Source organism: Myotis nattereri, assembly GCF_964212035.1.
Source record: "Myotis nattereri genome assembly, chromosome: 2".
In the NCBI taxonomy this organism is placed as follows: Eukaryota; Metazoa; Chordata; class Mammalia; order Chiroptera; family Vespertilionidae; genus Myotis; species Myotis nattereri.
This window is the reverse complement of record NC_138076.1, coordinates 119,530,707-119,558,595: the sequence shown is the minus strand read 5'-3', so window position 1 is coordinate 119,558,595 and position 27,889 is coordinate 119,530,707. Positions and strand designations below refer to the sequence as shown.

At 46.1% G+C, this 27,889-nt stretch overlaps 1 protein-coding gene across 1 annotated transcript in view; it reads left to right on the top strand.

Annotated features, from left to right (window-relative positions):
- Window positions 1-3,824: 3,824 nt before the first annotated feature.
- Window positions 3,825-27,889, top strand: part of CACNA1C (calcium voltage-gated channel subunit alpha1 C) — a 224,941-nt gene continuing 200,876 nt past the window's right edge. The window contains exons 1-2 of the mRNA XM_081083633.1: window positions 3,825-3,925; window positions 11,867-12,006. The gene's annotated coding sequence lies outside the window, so the exon portion shown is untranslated. The remainder of the gene's footprint in view (window positions 3,926-11,866; window positions 12,007-27,889) is intronic.

Sequence of the window (27,889 nt, the reverse complement as noted above, 5' to 3'; positions counted from 1 at the left end):
CTCCCTGGCCTTGGTATCTTATTAGTCTCCTAATTTTTCAAATGAGGAGGTTAATTGGATAACTGCCAAGATCCCTTTTTCTCTCACACGCCTGGTTTGAGGAAGGGTCCTGTAACTTCTGCCTAGGAGTTAAGTGTCACCATGCGGAAGTGCTTTCCTGGGGATGAGGTTGTCCCTTACACGGCCAGATTCCAGCCTCAGCTTTTTTTCTCTTTAGTCTGCACGCTCTCCCAGGGCCACCTCCTTCAGCCCTCCCTGCAAGCTGCACTCCCCTCTGAGCCCCACCTCTGCATCCTGATGTCCCACAAGTGCCCTAATTCAGCAAGTCCAGAACTGATGTCTCTCCCCGTTCCTCTTCCTAGTCCCCTACTGTGGTGAGAGGCATCACCATCCAGAGTCGCCAAATTAGAAACCTCAGGGAGGGGACAGTGCACTTCTTTCACTGCCTCTTCCTCCAACCGCTACGTGCAATCAGAAACCAAATTACATCTTTCATAAAGTATCTCTCAAATCCCCTACTGCTCAACCAGTCCCTCTGTCTCTACTGCGGCTTGAGACTATGACCTCTGCATGGGTCACTCGCCCACCCTCCCCACCCCCGTCACCACTGTCATGCTCTATGGCAGGGCCACAGTGCAGTGCACATCTGACCCCGTCATTCCAGTCTCCTCAGAATGGGATCCGAGCACCCAGGTGTGGCCACACTGGCCTTGGTCATCTAGCTTCTACCCATCCCTCCACCCCCATTTTCTCACAGCCTTCACTCCAGCCACATCAAATGTTTGCATTTCCTGAAGCTCTCCACACTCCCCCCCTCCTTAGTTCTCCCTCCATGTGGAGTACCTGACCCCCACCCCCACCTGCACAACACTCATCCTTCAAGCTTCATCTCGGAGATGCTGACCATTGGGAAGTCCACCCAGTACATACATGTGTGTGCCAATGTCTGAGTGATTCACTGTCATGTCAGATGGGTCCTCTGAGTCTCCACGTATTATGTGCCAGGATGTGGAACAAATGTCACATAGTTTAGACTTTATTGGAAGAATTAAAAAGGCCAAAGGTCACAAGAGAAGCCACAGACATGTCCCCCTTAAGTCCCCCACCTCACAAAGAGGTGTGCTAGGTCCAGGAAGCCACTGGTCTTCAGTGTGGGGCTGCATCGCAGCAGAGGGGACCAGGACCCCTCCACCTCCTGGCTTTTCTCTTTTTATAGGGAAATCAAGCAAGGCAGAGCAGCCTTGTAGATGAGGGAATAAATAGACTGCTTGGTGCCAGGCAGTCTGGGTTGGGGGGTGCCAGCTGTTTACAGGAGTTGTCTGGGAATGCTGGCTTCCCAGCACATAGGGCCCTTGGAGCCTTTGGGATATTACTGTTCTCCCTTCCCTGGGGAAGAGGTGCTCTAAGCTTGGGTGCTGCCTCTCTCAGAAGGTTTAGACGCCCCAGAGGGAGCTCCAGTGGTACTTTAAGGTAGTTCGGCTGGTTGTTCCACACTGACAATGAATGACTGGATGGATGGGTGGGTGGATGGACATGTAAAAGTAATTAGCACATATGTAAACATATGAAAATGCCTGACACCTAGTGGGTACCCAGCTCATGTTTATTTCCCTTTCCTTGTCTTCCCTTCTCGTCCCAGCTCCAACTCCGTGGGTTTCCACGGAGGTTTCTGGGGTACAGGGGAGGTGGCTCTGTCATCTGGCAGAAACATGAGCGCTCTGACCATCATGGGGATGGGCCTGTGTGGCTGTCTGACAGCCCCACCCCCTTCCACAAGTTTCCTCAAGTTGCACTGTGCCCTTTTGTTTCCTTTTCAACACTACTCTGATGTTCATTTTAACACAAAGTAACCTAATTTTAGAAGATTGGAGGCTCCCACACATTGTGATTTGAACCTGGGTCACAGCTCCTAGGCAGTCTCATCCCCAGACTAACTTTATGATGCTCCAGTGGGTAGAAAGTAAAGGATGGATGCCTGCCTCTGAGATGCTGATTCAATCCGAACTCTCCATTCCCTTCCCACAATTGCTGCCTGACCTGGGCCTGCATCCGCACACAAGCCAGTGGTTCTTAAACTTCACATGCCTCAGAGACACCTGGAAATTGTTTGTAATACACAGTTCCAGGCTGCATAACCAGGAGATCTACTTCAGTAGGTCTGGCTGGGGCCCAGAATTCTGCATTTTTTTTAACTTTGCATCCTTAAACTGCTTCACCCCAGGGGTAAGGCCAGTAGGGGATCCAGAAAGAATGAAGGGAGCACAGGGACATGCATGGAGGGACCTCTTCCTGCAGAGCTACCCATCAGGCTCCCAATGCTCCCATCTCGGAGCACCCTCCAGCAGCTCGGTGGAAGGAGGCGGGCCTTCCCGGGTGATGCTCACTCTACAATGTGGCTGGGACTGGAGACCTTCAGTGAGCTCCACCTGACCTGGTAGAAGATGGGAAAATAGGTCTGGGTGTTCTGAGTTGAATGCTTCCTGGAGGTTGTGGACGGGCCTGTCCTGCTTAGAGGACTTGTGGCCTAATGCCACATGGACTGTTGTTTTTGTGGCTCCAGTGAGAGATGGGCTGAGGGTCCTGCAGAGGCGAGCAGTGGAGTGTGAAGAAACAGGCAGCAGCCGTGGCTTGATGGGGGCCATTAAGGATCTGCACTGGGGATGGTTGTGGGAGAAAGCAATTAGTGGTGCAGAAATCTTGCGAATCAGCCCAGAGTCAGCTTGCTCTAATTCAGCCAAAGAGTCTCTCCTGTTCAGTGTGGGTTCCCAGGGTCAGGAGCTGCAGCCTTAAATGCAAAGCCCTTCTTCGAGGTGGCAGAGGGAAGAAATGACTGCCTACCTCCTGCCCCTGAGAAAAGAGATGAACCTCTTCCATTTACTATCCCCATCCCAGTGCCTGTCTCCATCCCGGAAATGCTGATTTTCACTGCTAACCTGCTCTATGTCTCTGGACAGAATTTTATTTTCTCGAGAGAGAGAGTTCAAATTTTTGGACGTGTGTATGTGAGCAGTTTTGCCTGTTTCGGCTGCTGTTGAGAGATCTTCAGTGTCTCAAACACAGCTGTGTGCTTGCTCTTTTGGAGAGCTCAGCTGGTACTCTCCCAAGACTGTGTTGTCTCCAGGGTTTGTTACCTTGAATCATGGCACACTCCTCCTGCGGTCCTTTCTCAGCACCCTCTCCTATGTCCAGGCATTGTTTCCCTTTTCATTGGTTCTCAACCTGTGGGTCGTGACCCCTTTGGCGGTTGAACGACCCTTTTACAGGGGTCGCCTAAGACCATCCTGCATATCAGATATTTACATTACGATTCATAACAGTAGCAACATTACAATTATGAAGTAGCAACAAAAATAATTTTATGGTTGAGTCATAACATGAGGAACTGTATTTAAAGGGCCAGAAGGTTGAGAACCACTGCTTTAGATCAAGACATGATGGGTTCTCTCCTGAGAAGGTACTATGACATATTCACTGATTAAGTAAGATGTTTCCCCAAAAATGTGTAATTTTTGACCATTATAATATTTACACTTTAACAGAAGATATTTAAGGACTTAAAAACAAACAAAAAACCTAATGCCCAGTGCATTGGAATTCTAATCATGAAACAGACTGTGGAGTTACTAATTTGTCTTGGGGGTCCTACCCAGTGTACCCTTAATTCCTCCCATGGGGGTAGGGATAACATTCTCCTCCACCTTTTGCGAGAGTTGATGGGGCAGAACTTTATAAAACCCCCAATCTAACAATTTTCTTTTTCTCTCTCTTCTATTTTTGTTTCCTAGGAACGAGTGGAATATCTCTTTCTCATCATTTTTACTGTGGAAGCATTTTTAAAAGTAATAGCCTATGGACTTCTCTTTCACCCTAACGCTTACCTCCGCAACGGGTGGAATTTACTAGATTTTATAATTGTGGTTGTAGGGTAAGTACAGCTACCCTTCTCTACTTCCTCCCCTCACCCCTGCCGCCAACCAATACATATCTCTTCCCTTCTGTGTTTATATCTCCTTTTGATCTGGTCACAGTGGTTCTGGGCTCAGGCAGAACAAGAGGACTTACTAAATATCTCTTTGAATTCAGATTTTCTCCAAAGGGAAAGGAGCCATTATCTAGGAACCTCCTCACCACTACACACACACACACACACACACACACACACACATGCATGCATGAGTTGAATGTGAGTACTTTTGATGGAACCCAGGGTCCTTCATGCAACTTAGGACAGTCCTCTGCTTAAGGTGTTTTCTTCCATCTCCAACCACACCTGGCCTGACAGCGCCTCTGACCAATGTCCCTGCTGTGTCACTGAGCAGAATAGTTCAGCTTGCCTGTGAGCATGCAGTCCCCGGGCCTGGTTGGGGCTGACACACAAGCACTGCGGATGCCCCCTCTCACCTCTGCAGTGAGCTTTGTTCTGTGGCCAAGGAACCAGGCTGCTCAAGACAGGTGGGTGAGAAGAAAACAGGGAACTATGAAGGACCAACATGATGAGTAGCCAAACCCAAATCAAACACAGCCTCCCCTTGACATGCTGCTGGATTTTAGTATCAGATGAGGCAAAGTCAATATATGCTTTTTAAAAAAAAAGCATTGTATGAAATCTTAAATAAAATTTAGAAGTAATCTCCTCATCGAGGAATTAGTAACTTCACAGAATGATTCTCTGGGACATGTTTCTACCTAACAAGCCTACATCTGCTGTGTGAGATGTAACTTATTAGCACACAATGGTTGAGGTTCCTACGACTGGGCTGTTTTCTAAAGGGAGGGTCCCTTTGCAGCAAGATTTCACTTTAAGAACTAGCTGGCTTCTTTGAGCCCATGGAGAGCTCAAGTTGTAGCCACCTTGTGTTTCCACTGCCTTGGAGTTCGGACGGGCTTCATTGTCAAGGTCAATATGTCATTTGGCTCTTACCCCAAGAAACTATTTTCCTGAATCCTTTTGTGCTGTCCCAGTGAAGACCAAGGCCTCACAGTTCCTCCAGAGCACTCGCTGCTGTGACCTCAGGGGAGTGTCTGGTCTTTCCTGAAGGAAATAACACGGGGGCAAACCGAGGTCAATTGGAAGTTATGTCCTTGTCTCTGGCCATCTGGATGGCTTGTGAGGGTTTGGAACTGTTTTAGAGTTTTTACTTTGTTGTCCTTGACCAATGAGTGACACACTTGGGCCACATTAACATCAGGGATATTTGGGTGACTTGAGCACTAAAATCAGACTGTTTGCCAGGAATATATCTGGTTCCAGAGGACTCGGAGTGAGGAGGCAGTTATACAAGAGATTTTGCCAGAATTTCATGCCAGAATGCACAACAAGTGACTCCACAAATGCCTTGAATTAACTCAGTAAAACATAGCAGAGGTCTTTAAGGTGGGTTGTTCCAAATGTCCCTGAATCCTTTTTAAATCCAGCATCTTTTGCAAGGCCTCAGTCTACTGGGAACTTTTCATACATGTGTGGAAAAGAGCCCCAGGCTGAGCTCGGGTGCTTCTGGGAGCCATGGAGAGACGAGGTATCTTGCTGGGACCAATTTTGTTTAGGCAAGGATGCTGCTTTCTCTCATGTTTATGAATGAAAAAGACTTGACCAGATACAGCTCTGTGCTCCATTCACGGCCTTAACTAGAGCACAAGAGGTGAGAACAGTCAGCACCGGTAGGCATCCAACAGGAGCCCTGGGATGGGGGAGCAGCTGCCAGCCAGGCCTGCGCACTGGGAAACCCTGCTCATCTCTAGCTTGTTTAGATTCCCCTGCACCCCTTGTACTGCTTCTCCTTCTAACAACCACAGAAGGTGGACTTTTTGTGGGTCATCTAGATTCTGGTCACATCTCCCTGGGGTCTAGATCATGAGCCCAATGGAGAAAGGCAGGCATTCTTCCAAAAGACACCTCTAGTTGACTCTAAGCCTTTTGCTCACCTTGTGGTTCAGCGTGACCCTTTGAGTTCTTCCCCATTAATATCACACGTGGCCATGTTTGGGACCTAGTTTCTCTTCTCCATGGGCACTGGTCCTGGGGGATTTCCATCCAGTCTAAATCTCAGCCAATCCTACTGACTCAAAAAATGGCGCACATCCCCCCCACCCCCCACAGAAGGTGTAGCTCAACCACCTCTGTTCAGCCGAGCCTCCCATTCCTACTGTCTTTACAGTATTAAATGGGTATCCCTGTTTCCCTTGCATCTCCTAGTAAATATCTGCTCTCCTTGGCACTCCCCACAGCTATTTAGGGGAAGGTCTCTCCTGCCTCCTTCAGGTCAGGAGAATCTGCCTGAGGGTGCCCCCGGAGATGGGAGTACCTGCCTGCTGCCGGAGGGCCAGGTCGAGAGCCGCTCTCTCACCTCTGCATTGCCCTTCCGGTGGCCTGTGATGAGGCATTTCCTTCCTCCCACAGACCTGTCACATTTTCATCCTAAAGTGGGGTTAGCTCCTTGGTATGATGGGAGATGCTGCTGCTGAGTGAACATGGAGAGGACTTCTGGGGGTGAGCTACCCCGCCCCCAGCCTACCCTGAGAACTGGGGACTCACAGTAGCTCCATCCGCTCCAGACATGCTGCGGCAGCCACAAAGGCTTCTGTCTCCCTCCTCACATGTTGGTCCTGCCTCACTGGGGCCTCTGGAGCCTCATTGCCCTGTTCTTTTAAAAGCTCTAATGTTCAGCTAAGGAACCACCAGACACACCTCCTACAGAAATCCGCCCCCCCCCCCCCCCCCCCCACACACACACACAAAGCATCGGCATCTGAACCTAGCCCTTAGGACAGGTAGGCACCAAGCCTGGTCCCACCTTTACAGTGTCTAATGAGGAGAAACACAGCAGTCCCCCCAGGCCAAGGCAAACATTCCCCAGGCCCGTCCCTGCATTTCCTGCATTTCCTACCCCTTCAAAACTAAAGACAGACACTTAATAAAGAGTCTGCATCAAGTTGGAGCAGGGGTTAAAAGACAGGAAAGTTGTCTACTCTCTGCTCCCTCTGCTCCCTTCACGGAATAATATATGGTGAACATCTTGTACTCCGATAAGCATATTGCTTTCTTTCAGGAAATACTAGCAACCACATCTGGTTTGGATTTGGAATGCTATCTGACCAACTTGTGAGCAGGTCTCCATTTCCATGATCTAGACTTCAGTGGAAAGAATATTTCTCTGTGGAGAAAGGAGCCCGCTCCCCCACTCTGGCAAACCACTGCCTGGGATTCCAGGCATCACAGTTAACATGTGAAGCCATCAGATTGCCAAGCCGAGCTGAAAGAATCATGGAGCACAGAGAGACTTTAGATGTGGTCTGGCCAGGGTCATCTAACTCCTTTTAGCTGCAGAACCCATTTTCAAACAAAGCCTTACTCAGAGGCCCAATGCAAAACACAGATCAAAGGGAGCCCACTGTTAAATATGGGGAAAGGATCCAGAACCCCAGTCACTCACCTCTGGCCTCGCTGCTGGAGATGCCCCCAAGGTTCCATGGAGCACAGTTTGAAAATCCTTAACCTAGACCAGTGGTTCTCAACCTGTGGGTTGCGACCCCTTTGGCGGTTGAACGACCCTTTCACAGGGGTCGCCTAAGACCATCCTGCATATCAGATATTTAGATTACGATTCATAACAGTAGCAACATTACAGTATGAAGTAGCAACGAAAATAATTTTATTGTTGGGTCACAACATGAGGAATTGTATTTAAAGGGCCAGAAGGTTGAGAACCACTGAACTAGACCAACTTCATTGCCGGGCCCTGACTGGATCTGAGCTTCTGCAAAGCTAAGCCTGCAGCTACAGCCTCCCATTTCCAGGTCCACTGCTCTGGGTGTGAGTCATTTAAGGCTTCAGTCTAGTCCTCAAAACAAGGTTGCCCCAGCCCTGAGTTCATGTCTGGTAAGGGAACCCAGTTTTCATACCTGGACTTCCTTCTTGACCCCAGACCCTGGCCCAGCACACTCTCCACTGGCAGTGAATCAGTAGTCATCTCAAGGTACAAAGGACAGAAATTGCCCCTGTGTACCCTTTCCCTATTGCTCTTGGTTCCCACAAAAAGTCTCAGTCTCCATCCCATGTAGGCTGTGTCCTCTGATCTGCACCCTCCTCCCCTCCACCCCACTCCTGAATCCTGCCCACTGTGCCCTCTGTGCCCACTGTGCCCTCTGTGCCCACTGTGCCCTCTGTGCCCACTGTGCCCTCTGTGCCCCACAGTCCATCTCCACTCAGGGGCAGCAGACATTTCTGTAAAGAGTCGGGTAACAGCTTTTCAGCTTTGTGAGCCCTGCAGTCTCTGTCCCAGCTATTCAATTCTGTGGGGAGAACACAGGAATGATATAAGGGAATGGTATGGCCAAATTCCAGTTAGACTTTATCTTCTGACCCCTCCTTTCACTTTCTGGCTTTAACCTGAGGGTCCTGCTCCCCTTGCAGTCTCTAGAGATGGCCCATTTCCCTCCCAGGTGCTTCATTCCACAGCCCAGAGGTCAGGAGAGTGGCCCCGATTTCCCCTTCTTTCTGCTTCCGACCACTGTTCCTCCCACTAAAATCCTCCACTTTTGATGTTTGTGTCATCGGACACTTCTGTGGCCCACATCTCCTATTGTTGTCCTCTACAGACCTTTGAGTCACTCCACATCCCTTGAAGAGTGAGCTCTTGGCTCACTCCCTCTCTCCAGCACTCACTGCTCTGCTGCTGCCACCACCTTCCCCCCTCTGGGAGCTTCTTCCCTAGGGATCACAACTCATCCTATTTCAGCTGCCCACTCCCATGATTATACCAATATCCCTGCCATTCCCTAATAACTACACCCTCCCTATAATCTCAAACCAAACATTATACTCTAAGCAATACCACCATCTTTCCAGCTCACTCCCTCTAGCACTTACCTCCAACAATCCATTCCATTTGTCCTGCCACATCTGTCTGCTCCTCCTCCCGTCATGTGCACTCCTCCTTCCAACTGGCTTAGATGCCACATCCCATCATTATAATCCTTCACTTGCATTTATTCTCAACTTTTATTCCTCTCTTCATTTGTCTTGCTCACCAGTCCTGATCAAATCCAACTAGATGGAGATTTTTTTGGTACCTGAAGCTGTGCCATTGAAAGGGGAGAGACATGCAAAGTGAAGCTAATGGGTCTCACTTTACACTCGTGATCACCAACCTCGAAAAGGTCAACAGTGATTCCTGGCAACCATGCTACATGTTCCTACTCACTCTTCCACATTCTCTATGATTCTTTAATGCCCTTGCCTTTCTCTTCAGTCTTCTAATACCTCCTCCCCTTTCACATTTTTAGCTACCTGTTTCCCTGGGAACACAGATGCAATCAAAAGAGAATTTTCATGCATTCTCACAACCACATCTGTGCCCCTATAATGTGCCTCCCAACCTGAACCATGATAAACCTTCCCACCTCTATATAAGGCCAGCATTCCTAAGTGTGTGTTAGGTACCATCCTGCCTACTGAGGGACATCGGCCCTTTGAGTAATTGTTCCTGCTATGTCTGCATTGTCAAATTATACAACTCTGTTAGATGAGTCCCATCACAGTTAAAAATGCTACCATATCTTCATTTAAAAACAAACAAAACACTTGATTCCATACCCTTCTGAAAAACTACCATTTTTCTCTAATCCTTTTTATAGCAAAATTCCTCAAAGGAGTTGTACAGTAGCCACCAGATACATGTGGCCATTCAGCACCTGAAAAGTAGCTAATCTGAATTCAGATATGCTGTAAAATACACAGTAGAGTTAAAAGATTTAGAACAAAAGACAGAGTGACAGCTATCTTATTTAAAATTCTTTACTTATATTTATTACAGATAAAATATTTTGGTTACATTGAGTTACAAAAATATATTGTCAAAGTTAATTTCACCTGTTTCTTTTTTACTTTTTTAATGTGGCTGCTAGAAAATTTAAATTATATATGTGGCTCACATTTGTGGCCTGTATTATATTTCTTTTGGACAAAGCTGTCCATTCTCCCTGTCTCTAGTGCTCTTCCTGTTCTCATATCTATTAGGTTTTTGTTCCCATCACTCTATCAAAACCTGTTTGCATGGTCTCATTGGTCTTCATATTACTAAATTCCATAGTCAGTGGTCCATCTTTGTATCTGTAGCACTTGATGGTTAACCACTCTCTTCTCATGACCAGTTCTTTCACAGCCCTCCATTCTATCTACTTGTCTCTTTTATTGGTTTCTCCTCTCCTTCACTCCTCAGTGTTGGAGCCCCAGTGTTCAGTCCTATCACATCTTCACTTTGTACACTAGCCTCCTAGGCAATCTCGTTGGATTTGACTTTAATACAGTGGACACAAGTATCAAGTGTTTGTCTCCAGCCTGGAGTCCCCACCCCCCAGAAGTCCACACCCAATAGAGCCTACTAAGACATCTATTCAGATGTCCAACCGGCAGCTCAAACTGCACAAAGTTTAAAATAGAACCCTAGATGTGCATCCCCCATACCTCATCCTTCCAGTTGCTCAAGCCCAAACTGTTGGAATGGTCTTGATTCTTCTGTTTTTCTCACAATTCACATCTGGTTTATCAGCCCATCTCATCACATCTTTCTTAAAATAAATCCAGAATCCGACTATTCCTCATGACCTCCAACACCACCACCTGGTCTGTGCCTCCCCACCTGGATTAATACAGCAGCCTGCCCTGGCCTTGTCCTACTACAGGCTATTCTTCCCACAGCATTAGAGTGATTCTTTTAAAACCTTTAGTCAAATCATGTCACTCTCCTGCTCAAAACCTCCCAGTGCCTTCGGACTCAGAGAGAAAACTGGTAGGGCTCCCTGCTTCCCCTCCACCTTCATCTCCCACTGTGTCCATTTACCTGCTTTGCACCAGCCACCCTGCCACTTGTCCCTCTAAGGTACTACCATGCTGCTCCCTCAGGCCCTTTGCACCGACTGTTCCCTCTGCCTCCTTCCATAGCTCTGCGTCCACTCCTGCACTGTCTTTAGGTCTCTGCTGACATGTCAGCCTAGAAGCGAGTTCCTTTCTTAACCTTTTGACGTCAAACAGGAAGGCTCCCACCCTGGCCCCTCCAGACTCCCCTTCATTGCTGCATTTATCACTCTCTAAGTCTGATATACATTTATTGATTATTTGGTTTATTGTCTGACTCCTTCACTAGAATGTAAGCTCCAAGAGGGGGTAATGACTGTCTATTTTGCTGTGGCCTTGGTGTCTAGAACATTACCGGGTGCATAGGTGTTCGCATTTGTTGGAGGGATGGACATACAAGCAGAAACACAGAGCAGCAGGACTGCAATTTCCATGTCTTGGTTATATCCCTTAGTGTGTGGTATTGCTCCTGCTGGAAACTTACTCATTCAATCTTTATTCACTTGTTCATCTTATTTCCTTTGAGCATCTATTGTGCCGGCACAAAGTAGATTCCTTTGGGATCATTTATTTGCACCCAGGTACAAATCAAATAGATGGGGAGGAGAAAGAATGTGGTTCCAGGCCACATAAGGGCAGCAGCTAGGGTATCACGGAGGGGCCAAAGGGCACCACAAGGGTACAGGGGGCCTGGCAGCAAACTTATTTTGCTTTTCACTCTGTCTAAGGCTGCCCAGCTCACAGAGCCAGATGTGTTTTCACAGCTTTATGTTGGCAAAGGGCCTGCCTGTGGCCTTGCTCAGACTTCTCTAGGCAGAGGCTATGCCCTGTATACCCACATGATGCATTGTCACCTTCCGGTGGCACAGACCCTCCTGGGCACACACCTCAGCACTTGCTCCTGAGGTGGAGATGGTCACAAACTGCTCCCCCAGGCCTCCTTCCGAGAATTCAGAGTCCAGCTGAGCAAAGAAACACTGTCTGACAGTTTCTTCTCTCCTTCCTCTCTTTTAGGCTTTTTAGTGCAATTTTAGAACAAGCAACCAAAGCTGACGGGGCAAACGCTCTAGGAGGGAAGGGGGCTGGATTTGATGTGAAGGCGCTGAGGGCGTTCCGCGTGCTGCGCCCCTTGCGGCTGGTGTCCGGAGTTCCAAGTAAGTAGAGCCATTCTTATGTTGTCAACACCCTCCACTTTCCTTCGCAAATTGCCGAGAGCACTCTGCAAAGGAACCTGATTTCCCAATAAATGGAGGTTTTGCCTAAATGAGATCCTTTGCTTTTAAAAACCCAGCTCTGATGTGAGTCCATTAAAACACACTGTGGTCCAGCTCCTGTAAATACTTGGAAAAAAAACACAAAAGCACTCACAGCCAAATGAAGACAAGTTTGCACAGACCAAAGAGTCTTGTGGCCAGCTGAGCAGCCCTGCCAGGCTCTGGGCTGGGAATTTAAATACATTTGTGGCAAAAGCGCCAGGTGAGCAGAGACAGCTAATCCCCAAGGCTCGCAGGATATTTGAACCAATGGGATTAACTCTACTCTCTGTATTTTGCCAAAGAACAATCAGAAAAGCACCGGTGGATGTTCTAAAAGTTTAATTTTGCCATTTCTTCTAGTTCCTCCTCCTTTCATGTCAAATGAGGCATCTCTGGCCACAGAAGCCCTATTAATGGACCCCGCCTGTCGTAATGAGGACTGGTTTCACCTGAGGGGTGGAGGGTGTTCAGTAATCTCAAACAAGTAGAGTGTTAGGGAGATATTGTCCATCAGGACACCAGTCACATGGACAGCCCCCTCCACAGTGCCCCCAGAATTCTGTCCCATTGGGGATGAGGCCCAGGCACTGAACACAGCAGCTTCAGGCACCTGCATCAGCTCCAGCAAACCCAGCCCATGTTGCTCCTGGGGGCTAAATCAGCTTTCGGGGAGCTTCTCCTTCTCCTTGCTTGATTTGTGGTATCTGAGCATAATTCTGGACTTGTTTGCAGAGAGTTTACACTCTCAAGTCAGCTCCATCAGATCTGGCTCAAGACTTAAGGCAGCGGGGGTCCCTATGACCAAGCTGGAAGCGAACTAGTTTGGGGGTGGGGGCAGGGTCAGCAAAACAAAGAGGTCCTCTGAGCACCCAGCCTTTGCCACCTACCCCGGGGACGGAGCACTGGGCGACATTATGCTGCTTGGTGATATAGCTTAGAGTCATAAAACCGTGGAAATGTGAAGGACCTCATAGTAGCCTGTTCAGTCCTTTGTTTGTTTCTTTTTTCTGTTTTTTTGTTCAGTCCTTTTTGTACATGCACAGAATAGTGAAGAGATCGTCTCCAAGTAACTTAACCAGCAGCAGAGCATGGCTAGGACCAGGTCTCCCAACTTTCTAACCAGCTCTTTCCTACCACACACCCCAAGACCTCCAGTAAAGAATTAACTGTTGATTGTCTTAGACTTGTACACATATATCCTGTCTCTTCAATTACATTATAAGTCCCTTGAAGCCCAGAACTGTGCCTGATATTGTCTCTGATTCCTGCACAATGTCTAAATAGTCTCTGCACAAGGAAGGTCACTTTACTTGGTAAATGAAGCAAGAATTGGACTATTTTCTTTGCAGTGAGGCCCCCTGGGCAAGGCTTGTGGCCTGTCTTAAACTGGACATAGAGCTAAATCACACAAACACATGCAGAGCAGATTCTTTCTATGTGGCCTTAAACACTGGGGCATGTAGGGATAGAAACATTATATATGACGCCCAAGACCCAATTCCCCTTTTCTGAAGCTTGAATTATTTAGGTTTTCTTGGTCAACAGCCATATCTCAGTAGACCAAAATCAAGGGTGAGAAGGCAGGGTGAGAATGGCTTTGAACATGACTTTAAGGAGCTTATCATGAAGGTGCAGCCAACGTGTCAGTGATATGAATCATGCATTGATTCCAAACTTTAGCTAAACAAGCTACAACGGATATAATGACTCACTGTTGTGTATGTGCTTATTAGGGGCCCACAATTTCAGAGCATTGTGGTGTATATGAGGACGTATCATAAAGAATAAAGATGGCCCTAGTCGGTTTGGCTCAGTGGATAGAGCATCGGCCTGCGGACCAAAGGGTCCTGAGTTCAGTTCTGGTCAAGGGTACGTACCTTGGTTGCAGGCTTTCCCCCGGCCCGAGCCCTGGTTGGGCTTATACAGGAGGCAACCAATCGATGTGTTTCTCTCACATCAATGTTGTTTCTCTCTGTCTTTCCCTCTCTCTCCCATTCTCCCTAAAAATCAATGAAAAATATCCTCGGATGAGGATTAACAAAAACAGCAACAACAGAAGAGAATAAATATGGTTCTGTCACTTGAGGAATATGATAGTCTAATAAAGAGGATGTCAGTCAGCTTTTACCACAGGAATGAACAATCCCAAACTCACAGTGACTTAAAAAGGAACACATGTACCTGGATCGTGGTACACAAGGATGTTGGCCAGCTGAGCTGTGCTGGGCTCACGGGCTTCTGCTTGCCGTCTGGATGCAGCCCAGCCTGAAGAAGCGTCCAGCATGCAGGCCATGTTGTTCTCGTGGCAGAGGGCAGACAGACACTCACAGAGGGGGCAGAAGGCTAAACCACACAAGCGTATTTTGTTTTTGTTCAAATATGTCTTATATCACAGCTGCTCACATTCCCATAGCCAAAGCAAGTTACATGGCCATCTTTGTCCTAAAGATAATGGGACAAAGAAATATATCGTACTTACAGAGAAGCATGGGGGAATAATTGTGAACAAGTAGTACAATCTGTCACAAAGGGATTGAGGAGAGTGTTATTAACAGAAATAGTTACACTAATTACTCTATTACAGAGATTTGTAATTAGAGATGCATATGGCTGAGAACCCTCGTGCTTTAGTGCATGAAAAGGGAGAATTTGATAGAGTAGTGGGGGCTCCACTGTAGAAGAAACTTCCGTGTGAAGGTGTCTTGTCCCCACCTGTGTTTGCATAATGGTGGAACTGTACTGTGGTCAGGAAGAGGTAACACTTTTCAGAATTCTCTCATCAGGAAGATGAAGGCATGATAAAGCCCCTCAAATCCAAGGCCCCGGTTTTACCTGTCATGCAGTCCAGGGAGCTACTTTTTGTCATTAAAGATGATGACACTGAGATGGTTTTGCAGGGTGGGCAGCCTTGCAGGTGACTTCATGCTTATGCATGGCAGTAACAACTGTGTGTTGTTTTCTGTAGGTCACCAATAAAAAGAGAATGGATCTTTTTTGAGCTTAAAGAAAGTGCCAATCCAGCCTTCCACCCTTTCTCAATGGAATAGTGTCTGTGTGACTTTTTGAGAAAGTATGTAGCCCAAGGTGAAGAGGTGCACTGTACTAGTTTAGTTGATATCATCTAGGAAAACATCAGCAATATCTCTTATACTACAAACCTAGACAAATGCCTCCTTCTCCCATTTCTCATAACTTAAGGTTGTCTCCTTTTATACTTCAGCAAAACTCTTTTAAAAAAAACAACCCACAGTTGCCTTTACCTGTTATCTCCAATTCTCACCTTTCCATTCTCTCTTGAATCCAGTACAGTCGGGCTTCCTCCCTCGCTACTGTGCCAAACCTCTCTGCTGAGGCCCCTGCGACTTCCATGTTACAGAGTCTGGTGATCACTTGTCTGGTGCAGTTTTGCTTGATCTATCGGCAGCTTATCTCTGAGCCACTGTGATCACTAGGCTTTTGGAATACTGTCGTTTCTTAGTTGTGCCCTTGCTTCACTTGTTTTTCCTTCTCGGGCATTCAAGGAAATCGTGACTGCGATCCTGGCTTTGTGCACAGTAAGGCTGCGTGGTTTAGGGGATGATTTCATTGTGATATAGAAATCAGTTGACTCTTTCAATGAAATTCTATGTAACTGCAAGATCTGTCCATTTTGTTTCATCGAGACTCTTCCGCATAAAGGAAATCAGTTCCGCTGCCTGTGCGCGCCACTGTGCACACGCAGTGCTGTAAGCGCAGGTGGCACCGAAGGACCAGCCATATGGAACAATAAACACTACACAATGAACATGAACAATAAATATGGAAGGTTGTGAATAAATATTTGCCTTGTGTATACAAGGAGTGCCTTTGCTTGTGGAGCAATAAGCAAGGGGTCATTCCTCCTTTCATATAATCCCATCTGCCCTCCAGAGAAGGACTCTTAGGAATGGACTGAGTAAAGGGGGCAGGCAGAGGGAGGTGAGGAAGGGTGTTTTGGTTTTGTGAGGTCTCTGACAAAACACACAGCAGCCCAGACTGAATCCAGCGCTGAAGGGGATTGAAGGATCAGTTACCTTTATGCAGAACCGGCACCAGCCTTGGAAAACACCATCCACTCACCAGGAACACTTATCAGGCACGTTCTGTGGGCCAGGCACGAGGCAAGGCACTGGGGCTCAGAGATTAATAGGATACTATCCCCAGCTGTCCAGGTACTTGAATGCTTTGGACTTTTCATGGGATACGTGCTTTCTTATGACATGAATTTGTTTAAGGTTAGCTCCTTCTCAGTTAAAAGTGTTGTTTCTGGAAGCACACACAATAGAAAACAGCTTGTTATTATACAAGGGTTTGCTTCCTGATTGAAAAGTGAGAAGGAGCAGTGAGAACCGTGTGTGGAGAGGGGTCAAACTCTTTTTTTTTGTTGTTTTCCTTGCTTAGATTAGGACTGTTTCCTAACAACAAATCAGCACCGATCAGTTGACAAGTAGCTGATGAGTGGATACCAATAGAAGGCACCAGGAGAGACTTAAGACAGTTGTGAGCATGAGCTCTTGAATCAGACTGCCTGGCTTCTGCCACTGACTTACTCTGTGACCTTGGAGAAGTTACTCAGCCGCTTTGTGCCTTAGCTTCCTCATCTAAAATGGGAATAATAATAGAACTTATTTCATATGTTGTTAGAAGAACTAAATGAGTGCAATGGCAATGTTAGCTAATTAGTTACTAGCCCCCAGGCTGGGGGGAGGGAGGGCGCAGGGGCCCTCAAACATTGCCTAGCATACGGTGAGCACTCAGTTCAATGGTGGCTGTTACATCCCATTACATTATGCATGTAAAATAGAAGTATATGACAAGATTACTATCAAGACCAAACATCCTATATAATAAAAGGCTAATATGCAAATCGACCAAACAGCAGAACGACCGGTTGCTACAATGCAAACTGACCACCAGGGGGCAGATGCTCAACACAGAAGCTCCCCCTTGTTGGTCAGTGCGCTCCCACAGGGGGAGCGCTGCTCAGTCAGAAGCCAGGCTCATGGCTGGCAAGCACAGAGGTGGTGGCGGGAGCCTCTCCCATCTCCGCAGCAGTGCTAAGGATGTCTGACTGACATCCTCTGAGGGCTCCCGGACTGTGAGAGGGCACAGGTCGGGCTGAGGGACCCCCCCACCGAGTGCACAAATTTCGTGCACTGGACCTCTAGTAAAGAATAATCAAGAGGTAAATATCAACCTGAGACAAGAAAAATACCAGAGTGGCATGTGCATGATTATTTGACTTGCATAGAAAATGAAATGGATTCACGGGGCAAGTTTCCCAGGGACTGTTGCAGTCCAGAAAAGCTTATGAAGGAGTCAGTATTTGAGATGAGCCTTGAGGCTTATGTAGAAGAGGTAGGGATGGTAGTGGAAGGGCATTTGGGGTGAAAACCTCCTTTGTTTGTGTCACCAATACAGGGAAGCCCAGGCCTGCACATAAGGCTATGCATGAACCAAGACAATGGAGGAGGAAGGAGTGAGAACCAGATGAGAAAAGTCAGCAGGGAACAGACTGGTGGGTCCAGAATTCCAAGCCAATAGGCAATTTTCTAAACAGCCACCGATGTTCCCTCTTCATTAGAAACATTTAAAAGACTGCACTGCAGAGAAATAGCTAAATGTCTCAGAAATCCCCTGAGTGTCAGAATGGATAGTGGATCTTGAATTCCAGGGAGATTCATTAATCCACCCTGGATACAGTGAGCTGGTAGCAAAGCTAATTCAGAGCCAGACCAGAGCAGCCCACACTCTCCCACCCTGTACTCCTCCCCGTGGGCCGGGGCTAGACACCCTGCTCGCAGAGCACTCTGCTAGCTCCAACGCTGCAGGATACCTGTCCCTCTCTTTTTTGTTCATGAGGGAGTGGATCCTCCTGCTGCAAAAGGGGAAAACTCACCCAAGTTCCCCGGTGACCCACTGTCGTCCTGCATCCAGGCTTTCCTCCAGAATGGGCTCTCCCTCCCGGCTCTAGTAACTGTGAGACTGGCCACACCAATTATCTAACACTGCCATTGGGGGCATATTAGAGCTGCTAAAAACAACTTTTCTGAGTGTTTTCACGCTTTGATAGTTCAAAAGTAGTCATGCCATCCTGCCCGAAATTTGTTCTTCGGTGAGTTGGGCCATCATGGATTTGCAGCCACCATTACCGCTGCCAGGACAGTGTCCTGTGGTCCGGGGGAAGCCCTCACCACTGGGAGGGCTTGAGCACCAGAGGTGGTCCCCAGAAACAGTTCGTCACTCTCACTTTATTTACAGACACCTCACCATGCAGATTTGAGGTGTGTGTGTGTGGGGGGGGGGGGGCGGGGGGGGGAGGGGGAGAGTCTGCCTAAAGCTGATACTCAGAAATCAAGTAACTCGACCGCCTGAAATAGACACACTTTGGAAACTGAGTCCCAGAGAGGATCCACACTGCTTCCTTCCTCACCCCTGCTTTTTCCACGGCCTATGTCATCATCCTCTCAGGCCAGCCTTCATTCCTGGTTAGTGTGACCTAACGCCCTGAAGTGTCCACATGCTGCAGGTGGCGCAGTGCCTGTAAGTGAAGGGGGCAGAAGTCTCCGACTCCAGCCCTACTTTTTCTCACAACCAGCTCGGTGGCCTTGGGCAGGTTCTCTTGGGATCTCTGTTCCGCATCTGTGACTTGAAGGGCCAGGACTGGCTGGCTCCACATGTCTTCCTTCCCCACATCCTCCTCTCCACAGCAGCTAATACCCCTTGCCTTTGGCAGGCCTTCTTGCCTCTCCACCCTCTGCTCTTTACCTCCTTTCATTTCCTTGAATCTGGCCTTCTTCTTCCCCACACTTCCTATTTTGCTTCCTGTGCCTTTTCATCCCTAAAGAGGACTTAAATGTCAGGGGACCTGAGACCAATATGAGGGGACACTTATAAGACTACTTGCAAGGACAGGGACATGAGCAGAGTGCCACCCATAAGTCCATCCCTCACTCTACTTCTCAGAGGGCCACAGGCTGCCCACTCCCACTGTGCACTCCATCCAGAAATCCTTTCTGCCTCATCTTCTAGGCCCACTTCTCTACCACTTCTTTCACTGACACAGGAAGTAATAAAACCTTGTTCCCTACATTCATCTCATGGTGCTATTCCTGAAGTAGAATGTCTGATATCTGGTCCAACCAAGTTCCATTTCTACAGACAGGAGCACTGCAGCCCAGCCAGCTAAATAGCTTTCTCAAGGTCACACAGGTGGCAGGCAGGCAGGGCTCAATTCCTGCACCATCTGTGGAAGACTGATGGCAGTCATGAAGGGACCCTCTGGTTTTGTAGTCTTTGGAAGTTGCAGTGCTCCCTTGTACACATTGGTTTACAGCCACGGCAAGAGAGAAGCAAGCCCTGGGAGTGTCAGTGTTCCCTCCCACCTTCCCGCCCTAGGCAGCCCTGAGTTGGTGTTCCCTAAGGCCCCCACAGAGCCCTCTGGGGCAGAGGTGAAGAGCATGACCTCTTACCTTTCTAAACAGGTTGCTGGCTGGTTTTACTGTGAAGAGTCTGAAGTTAGATCCCTGTTGTGGGCATGCCTTGCCTATCAGACACAGAACAGAATTTAGAATAGGGCCCCACACGCCCTGCCCCAGTCTCCCAATGCCTTTCATATTCCCTGCACCTAGTGTGCTCGCCCTCTTCCACTTCACCCAGTGGGATTCCTCATCTTCCACTGCAGCCCTCTCTCCACTGATTCGCCACCTGTTGTCCCCCTGCCCCCTTTCCAGGTGCCTCCAAAGGGGCCCTAGACTGGATTTCAGGGGCACAGGTATAGTCCCAGCTCTGCTGGCAACCTTTTTTGTCCTCTACTTTGTGCTTTGCCGAGGTTTATCTACAAAATGAGATTGATAATGGGTATTGTATACACAGGAGAAAGATTTCACCTGTGAAGTGTCATGAGCTTCTATCCTCCACTTGAAGAGAGATGTTATGGATTGTGATGAGACACAGCATGAGGTAGTGAGAAAAAAAAGACACCCAAATGCAGCAAAGCAAGTTAATGTAAACAATGGGCATATTTCAGAAGTTCCAGTTCCGGCTGTCATGGAATTCTTACTGAGAAGTTATTGACTAACAATAACAGAATGTGACTAATCTGGGAAAGTCTCTATTACGTGGTACTCTACATACAGCAGCTTACTTTATGATAACAAAGAATGCATCCAATCACACGGTAACTTCTCAAATTTACCAAAGTGCACAGACATTCCCCCAGCGATGAAAAGGTCCCATTTTGATTTGAGAATGAAATGTGGTGGTGATAAATGTTAGGGTTATCACCAATTAAAAGCCATATTCAGTGTCAGTGCCAGGCTTTCAGACCTTTATTGGTTGATTAATCGGCCCCACAGTACAGGAAGACAGAGACATTACCCCTAATTTATAGATGAGCACATGCAGTCGCCAGTGCTTCTAGACGAGAGTAATGCAGATGGGCTAACGGGGTAATCCAAATGGGCTCAGACTCTTCCAGCCGGTTTACCCCCTGCAGCATCCCCACCCCTGTTGTTGGGAGGAGGACATAACTCTCTCAGCAGGATGCCCACCTGGCTTTGAAGAGTGAGGGCAGTTGATATAGTTCCAGTGTTGGTTCCTTTATGTTTTGAGGGCTCATGAACCTTTTTGCCACAGGATCTGAAGAGAAATGGTATTGCTGCCACCCAAGGGACTTGTGATGATGGTGGAGGCACTCCAGGCTTGCCAGTGAGGAGGCCAGGCTCTAAGTCTGGCCTGCAATGTGACCTTCCCTTTTGACCTCTGGCCCTCAGTTTCCTCATCTGGGAAATGAAAGGGTTAAACTGTATTCACCCTAAAATTCTTCCCAGCAGTGTCCTTCTGTGCTCCACTAACAGAGAATAGCAGTGAGCTGAGAATTTCTTAAGTCGCTAATTCTATATGTAGTCAAGGCTAGGGTGTGACCTTGGACAGATGCCTTCACTCTTGCAGAAGCTCAATACACTAGCAGTCAGTCCAGAGGTGGGAGAATATGTCACACAGTAAGTCAGTAATATTTACTAAGCACTGACTATGCACCTGGGCCCTGGGAGAGAGAGCTTCTTCAACTCAGGGAGCTCCATGATGGATTCTCCCTCACGCCCTGCCCTTCCCTAGAGACCCTCCAACATGAAAAAAACAGCCAGCAGCAAGGTCAATATAATTTAATTTAAAATAATGGTAATGATAAAGGCCACTTAGGCTTACCAGTGATCCATGCTTTATAAATGTTGGAGAGAGAAACGAGGGGAGAGGAAGTGAAGATGGAGTGAGGTCAGCGGCCCATGAAGTGATCAATACACAGAGCATGCGCTTCATGCACCTATTATTCTTGATTCATTCCCTCTCACTGATCCATGGCAACTAGTGGTTGAGGACATAGGTAGCGGAGTCCTACTAGCTAGTTTCCAGTTCCAAAGCCAAGTATTAGCTATGGGCCTTGGTTTTCTGACCTTAAATCAAAGTTAAAATTGCAATTACCTCATGGAGTTGTTGTGAGGATGAAATAAGTACGTGCTTGTGAAGCATTCAGAATTGTGCTCAGCACTTAGAAGCATTCAGCAAATGTAAGATGTCAGTATTCCTATGGGTACAACTTCCTTTCTACCTGCCCAGGCTCCAACTTAAACTGATTTGAGGAAGAGGGATATTTACACTTGATTTTTTTAAAAATTAACCTTATTGAAGTATAATTCATATTCAACTACGTGTTCAAATTTTACCTGTATAGTTGGATTTTTAATAACCTGACAGCAGTGTGAATTTCATTTACCCAGCCCCCTCCTGTGTGATGGTTATACATCTTTCACTTATGCATGTATTATAAACCCCACCCCACAGTGTTAATATTTTTTGCCTTAAACAGTCAGTTATCTTTAAATTATGAAAAAAAATAAAGCAATGTTTTATATTTACTCACTCATGCACCATTTCTGGTGCTCTCCATTCCTTTCTGTAGATCCAGGTTGCCTTCTGGTATCATCGCCCCTCACCCTGAAGCACATCCCTAGCATTTCTATAACACAGGTCTGACGGATTATCTCAACTTTCATTTCTCTGAAAATGTTTTTATCCCATCCTCTTTTTGAAGTAGATTTGTATTCTTTATTGGAGTGACATTGGTTAACATTATCTACATTTCAAGTGTACAATTCTATAATACATCATGTGTGTTGTGAGCTTACCACTCAAAGTCTAGTCTCTTTTCATCACCATACATTTGACCCTTCTTCATCCTCCCCACACCTCCCCTCCCTCTGGTAACCACCATTCTATTGTCTGTGTCAGTGAGTTTGTTCATTTGTCTTATATTCCACATATAAGTGAAATTATGTGGTTCTTGTCCTTTTCCATCTGACTTATTGCACTTAGCATGGTCCTCTAAGATCCATCCACGTTGTTGCAAATGGGAGTACTTCACCCTTTCTTATGACTGAGTAGTATTCCATTATATATATATATACTAGAGGCCTGGTGCTCAAAATTCACTCATGGGGGGGGGGGCGGTCCCTCAGTCTAGCCTGCACCCTCTCACAATCCAGGACCCCCTTGGGGGATGTCTGACTGCCAGTTTAGGCCCGATCCCACAGGGGTTGGGCCTAAACCGGCAGCTGGATATCCCTCTCGCAATCCGGGACTGCTGGCTCCTAACCGCTCACCTTCCTGCCTGCCTGATAGCCCCTAACCACTCTGCTTGCCTGCCTGATCACCCCTAACAACTCACCTGCCTGCCTGATCGCCCCTAACAGCTTGCCTGCCTGCCTGATCACCCCTAACTGCTCACCTGCCTGCCTGATCACCCCTAACCACCTCTTCCTTGGCCCCCGCACCTGGGACCCGAGCTTCCCTCCCTATGGCTGGCCACAGGCACCCAGGACCCAGGCTTCCCTCCCTCTGGCCGGCCACAGACATCCAGGCCAGCTTCGCCCGGGCCGGCACCTGGGACCCCGGGCGGCTTTGCCCAGGCCCCAGCTTTGTCAGGAAGGACAACTGAATGACGTATGGAAGATGTCCAGTCTATCCGGTCTAATTAGCATATTACCCTTCTACCAGTATAGACTAGAGGCCCAGTGCAAGGATTTGTGCACCGGTGGGGTCGCTGGGCCTGGCCTGTGCCCTCTCACAATCCAGGACCCCTCAGGGAATGTCAGAGGCCCAGTGCATGGATTCGGCCCAATCCCCATGACCAGGCCAATGGACCCGACTGGTGCACCAATCCATGCACCAGGCCTCTAGTATGCTTATAAGATCTTTGGTTAATCTCTTCCCACCCTTCCCCCTCCCCCCATCACTCTGAGATTCATCAGTCTGTTCCATGTTTCCATGCCTGTGCATTGAGCGTCTGCCCCCTGGTCGCCAGTGCACATCATAGCTACCCGTTGAACGGTCAAATAGTCAAATGGTCACTTAGGCTTTTATATATATTGATGTATATCACATCTTCTTTATTCAGTCATCCATCAAAGGAAACTTAGGTTGTTTTCATGTCTTGGCTACTGTGTATAATCCTGCAATGAACATAGGGTTACATATATCCTTACGAATAAGTGTTTTCAAAATTTTCAGGTAGATAACCAGATGGGGGATTAATAGGTCATGTGGTAGTTCTAGATTTAATTTTTTGAGGAACCTCCATACTTTTTTCCATAGTGACTATACCAATTTTCATCCCCCCCCCCCCCCGCCCCAGTAGTGTATGAGGGTTTCTTTTTCTCCTCTCTAACACTTACTTACTGTCTTCTTGATAATAGACATTTCAACAGATGTGAGGTGGTATCTCATTATAGTTTTGATTTGATTTTTCCTTGTAGCTAGTAAAGTTGAGCATCTTTTCATATATCTGGTGACCATTTGTATGTCCTCTTGGGAAAAGTGTCTGTTCGAGTCCTCTGACATTTTTAAATAGGATTACTTATTTGTTTTGTTGTTGAGTTGTATGAGTTTATTATATATTTTTGATATTAGACCATTATTAGAGGTGTTGTTTGAAAATATCTCCACACATTTGGTTGGTTGCCTTTTTGTCTTGTTGATTTGTTTGTTTGTTTTTCTGTGCAGAAACTTTTTAGTTTGATATAGTCCCATTCATTTATTTTTGCTTTTACTTCCCCTTGCCTTTGGGATGAAGGTTATAAAATTCTCTCAGCAACCAAGATTCATAAATTTAGTAGCTGTTTTCTTCTGTGTTTACATTTTGATCCATTTTGATTTAAATTTGTGTATGGTGTCAAATAGCAACCTAGTTTCATTCTTTTGAATGTGGTTTTCCAATTTTCCCAACACCATTTATTGAAGAGGCTTTCTTTTCTCCATTGTATGTTTTTGACTTTTTTATAAAAAATTAGTGGTCCATATACATGAGGGTTTATTTCTGGGTTGTTAATTCTGTTTCATTGGTCTGCGTGTCTGTTTTGCTACCAATACCATGCTGTTTTTATTATAATAGCTTTGTAGTATAATTTGAGGTCAGAAAGTGTGATATACCTCCAGCTTTGTTCTTTTTTTCTCAGGAAATTTTGATGACTTTTTGTTCTACTTCTTTTAAAAATGCCTATCGGATTTTTGATGGGGATTGCATGAAATCTGTGTATTGCTTTTGGTAATATGACCATATAGATGAATCTTGTGTTGTTATTATAATCCACTTAGTCACTCCTTGTCTTTTGATTGGAGAATTTAGTCTATTGATATTCTTTAAATTATTGATGGATATGTACTTGTTGCCATTTAAAAACATGTTTTTTGGTTGTTTTGTAGTTCCTCTGTTTCTTCTTTTGCTTTCTTCCCTTGTTCTTTGATTACTTTCCTTAGTATTATGCTTAGAGTCCTCTCATTTATGTATCTATTATAGATGTTTGCTTTGTGTGATTACCACGAGGCTCACATATAACAGCATATATATGTCTGTTTTAAGTTGATAGCATCTTAACTTTGAAGGCATTCTAAAACTCTAAATTTTTGCTCCCCATTTTATGTTTTTGATGTCACATTTTATGTTTTTTTATTTTGTGTACCCTTTAACTGATGATTGTAGTTACAGTTATATTTACTCCTTTTTTTCTTTTAGCCTTCATATTAGATTTATAAGTAATCAATCCACTTATGGAAATAATAATATAGTTTTAAATAATAATATAAGAATAAACTGTGCTTATGTATCACAACTGTAAACCTATTTTTGCCATACCCTATGTATACATATATATATATATATATTTATCTTTAGCAGTTAAATTTATTTATTTATTTATTTTACTAATTAATGTCCTTTATTTATAGCTGAAAGAAGTTTTGTTAACATTTCTTATAAGGTTGGTTTATTTTTTAAAAAAATATATTTTTATTGACTTCAGAAAGGAAGGGAGAGGGAGAGATAGAAACATCAGTGATGAGAGAGAATCATGGATCGGCTGCCTCCCACATGCCCCCTACTGGAGATCAAGCCCACAACCCTGGGCATGTTTCCTGTGTGGGAATCAAATCGAACTGTGACCTCCTGGTTCATAGTTTGATGCTCAACCACTGAGTCACACCCGTGGGCAGCTTTTGCTTTTTTGTAACTCTTTTTTCTTCAGTTTTGAATAACTGCTGGGTAGAGTATTCTTGATTGATATTTTTTCTTTTAGCTCTTTGAATATATCATGCTACTCCCTTCTAGCTTGCCAAGTTTCTGCTGAAAAATCTCCTGGGAGTCTCATGTGGGTTTGAAAAATCTCCTGATGATCACATGGGAGTTCCCTGTATGTAACAAGTTGATTGTATCATGCTGATTTTAAGATTCTCTTTTTGTATTTAACTTTTGACATTTTAATTATAATGTGTCTTGGTGTGGATATTTTTGGGTTCATCTTATGTGGAACTCTCAGGGCTTCCTGAATCTGGATGTCTGTTTCCTTTTTCAGGTTAAGAAAGTTTTAGTTATTATTACTTTAAATACATTTTCCCACCTTTTCTCTCACTCTCCTTCTGGGACCCATATAATTAAAATGTTATTATTCTTGATGTTGCCCCATAGCTCCGTTAACTTATCTCTGCTTTTAAAAATTATTTTTTCTTTCTACTGTACTATTTGAATGAGGTACACTGCTCTGGCTTCTACATCAATGATCCTTTCTTCTGCTTTATCGAGTCTGCTGTCAAACTTTCTAGTGTAAATTTCAGTTCAGTTCTTCAGCTCTGTTACTTCTGTTTGTTACTTCCTTATATTTTCTGTCTCTTTGTTAAAAATATCACTGTGTTCATCCATTCTTATCCCAAATACAGGGAGCATCTTTATGACCATCACTTTAAAATTTTTATCAGGTAAATTACTTATTCTGATTCAATAAGGGTTTTTATTTTTCTGAGTTTGTATCTTGTTCTTTCATTTGGAACATATTTCCCTGCTTCCTTATTTGACATGACTCTCTTGTGTGTTTTTTCTATGTGTTAGGCAAAAAACTTCCTCTCCTCCCAGTCTTGAAGGAGTATCATTGTGTAGGATATCATTTTTATCTTTCAACCTAGCTCTAGCTTTGGTTGTTTCTCAAACTTTTGTGATTGCTTAAGCAGCCTAATTTACTCTAAATAGGTCTCAGTTGTTGAGGTTCTACCAAGATCTTTCAGTATTCCAAAGGAAGCGATCTTAGGCAGCACCTAGTTTCCGGCAGATTAAAAGACAGACCCCCAGGCATTAGCTTTTAAAATATGCAAATATATACAGTCTTGTGGAAACACAGTGGTAAGACCTGCTGGACTCCAGACCAGACAATCTGGAGGTGTTCCCTGGGCAGCTTGAGACTGGTGTATAAGCGCCTTTTGAGGAGGTACCAGATGGCTGTAGTGAGCCAAGGGAGACCACAAATATGGCACCCACCAGCCTATGTTTCCTGAGAGCATATCCATGGCCTCTAAATGCATAACAAACATGAAGTCTGCTGCTCAGGCTGGAGCTCCAGGACAAATAAATAGCCTTTCTCATAGAAAGACTGGGGGTGGGTTTTAGTCTGCTGCCTGTGTAGTGCCCTGGGGGAAGCGGAGGGGGAGGCCGGCCTTTCTGATTGTTATAGTGCTAACCCGGAATGCAAGCCCCCCTGGCCACCGGTGCCAGGCAATTAAGGAGCATTCCCTTTGTTGAGCCTTACCCCACACAGCTTGCAGGAACAGGTGGGCAGCAAATCAGAGCTTTCTGTTAACTGACTAACACCATTCACTCTGCTCTGATGATTCCCTGGGACCTGCCTCACACAGCTCCCAGGCTGGTGTAAACCTCTTCCAGCAGCTTTTCTACACAGCTTGTCTCGGCTCACATTGAACACTTTCTGAAAACCTCTTAAAGATTCACAAACTCCAAAAAAGAGCATCTGGCCTCAGCATGCCCTGTACCTCTTACTAAGCAGTCCCAAGCCTCACACTAGGAGCAGCCAGCCTCTCCCAGGCCTCCAAGCCCAGAACAGGTGGCAGCCTTCTACAGATCACTTTGTAGCTCTTATCAGGTGGTCCTGGCTGGGCACAGGCAGTGGCTGACCTTGGCCTGCACCAGAGTTCCTCCCAAGAGGCCCCAGGACAAACACCTGGTGACTGGCTTGAGACCACACCAGAGTACCACCCAACCAGCTCCACAAACAACAAATCCAAATGGTGGACTTAACAGGCACCAGAGTTCTGCTAAAGAGAATCCTGCTTCATGGAATCAGACCCTGCACAATAGCTTGTTTGCTGTAGTCACTCACGCCTATTTCTAATAGCCAGTCAGCCTGAGGGGGAAATTCCTCCCACTGACTTG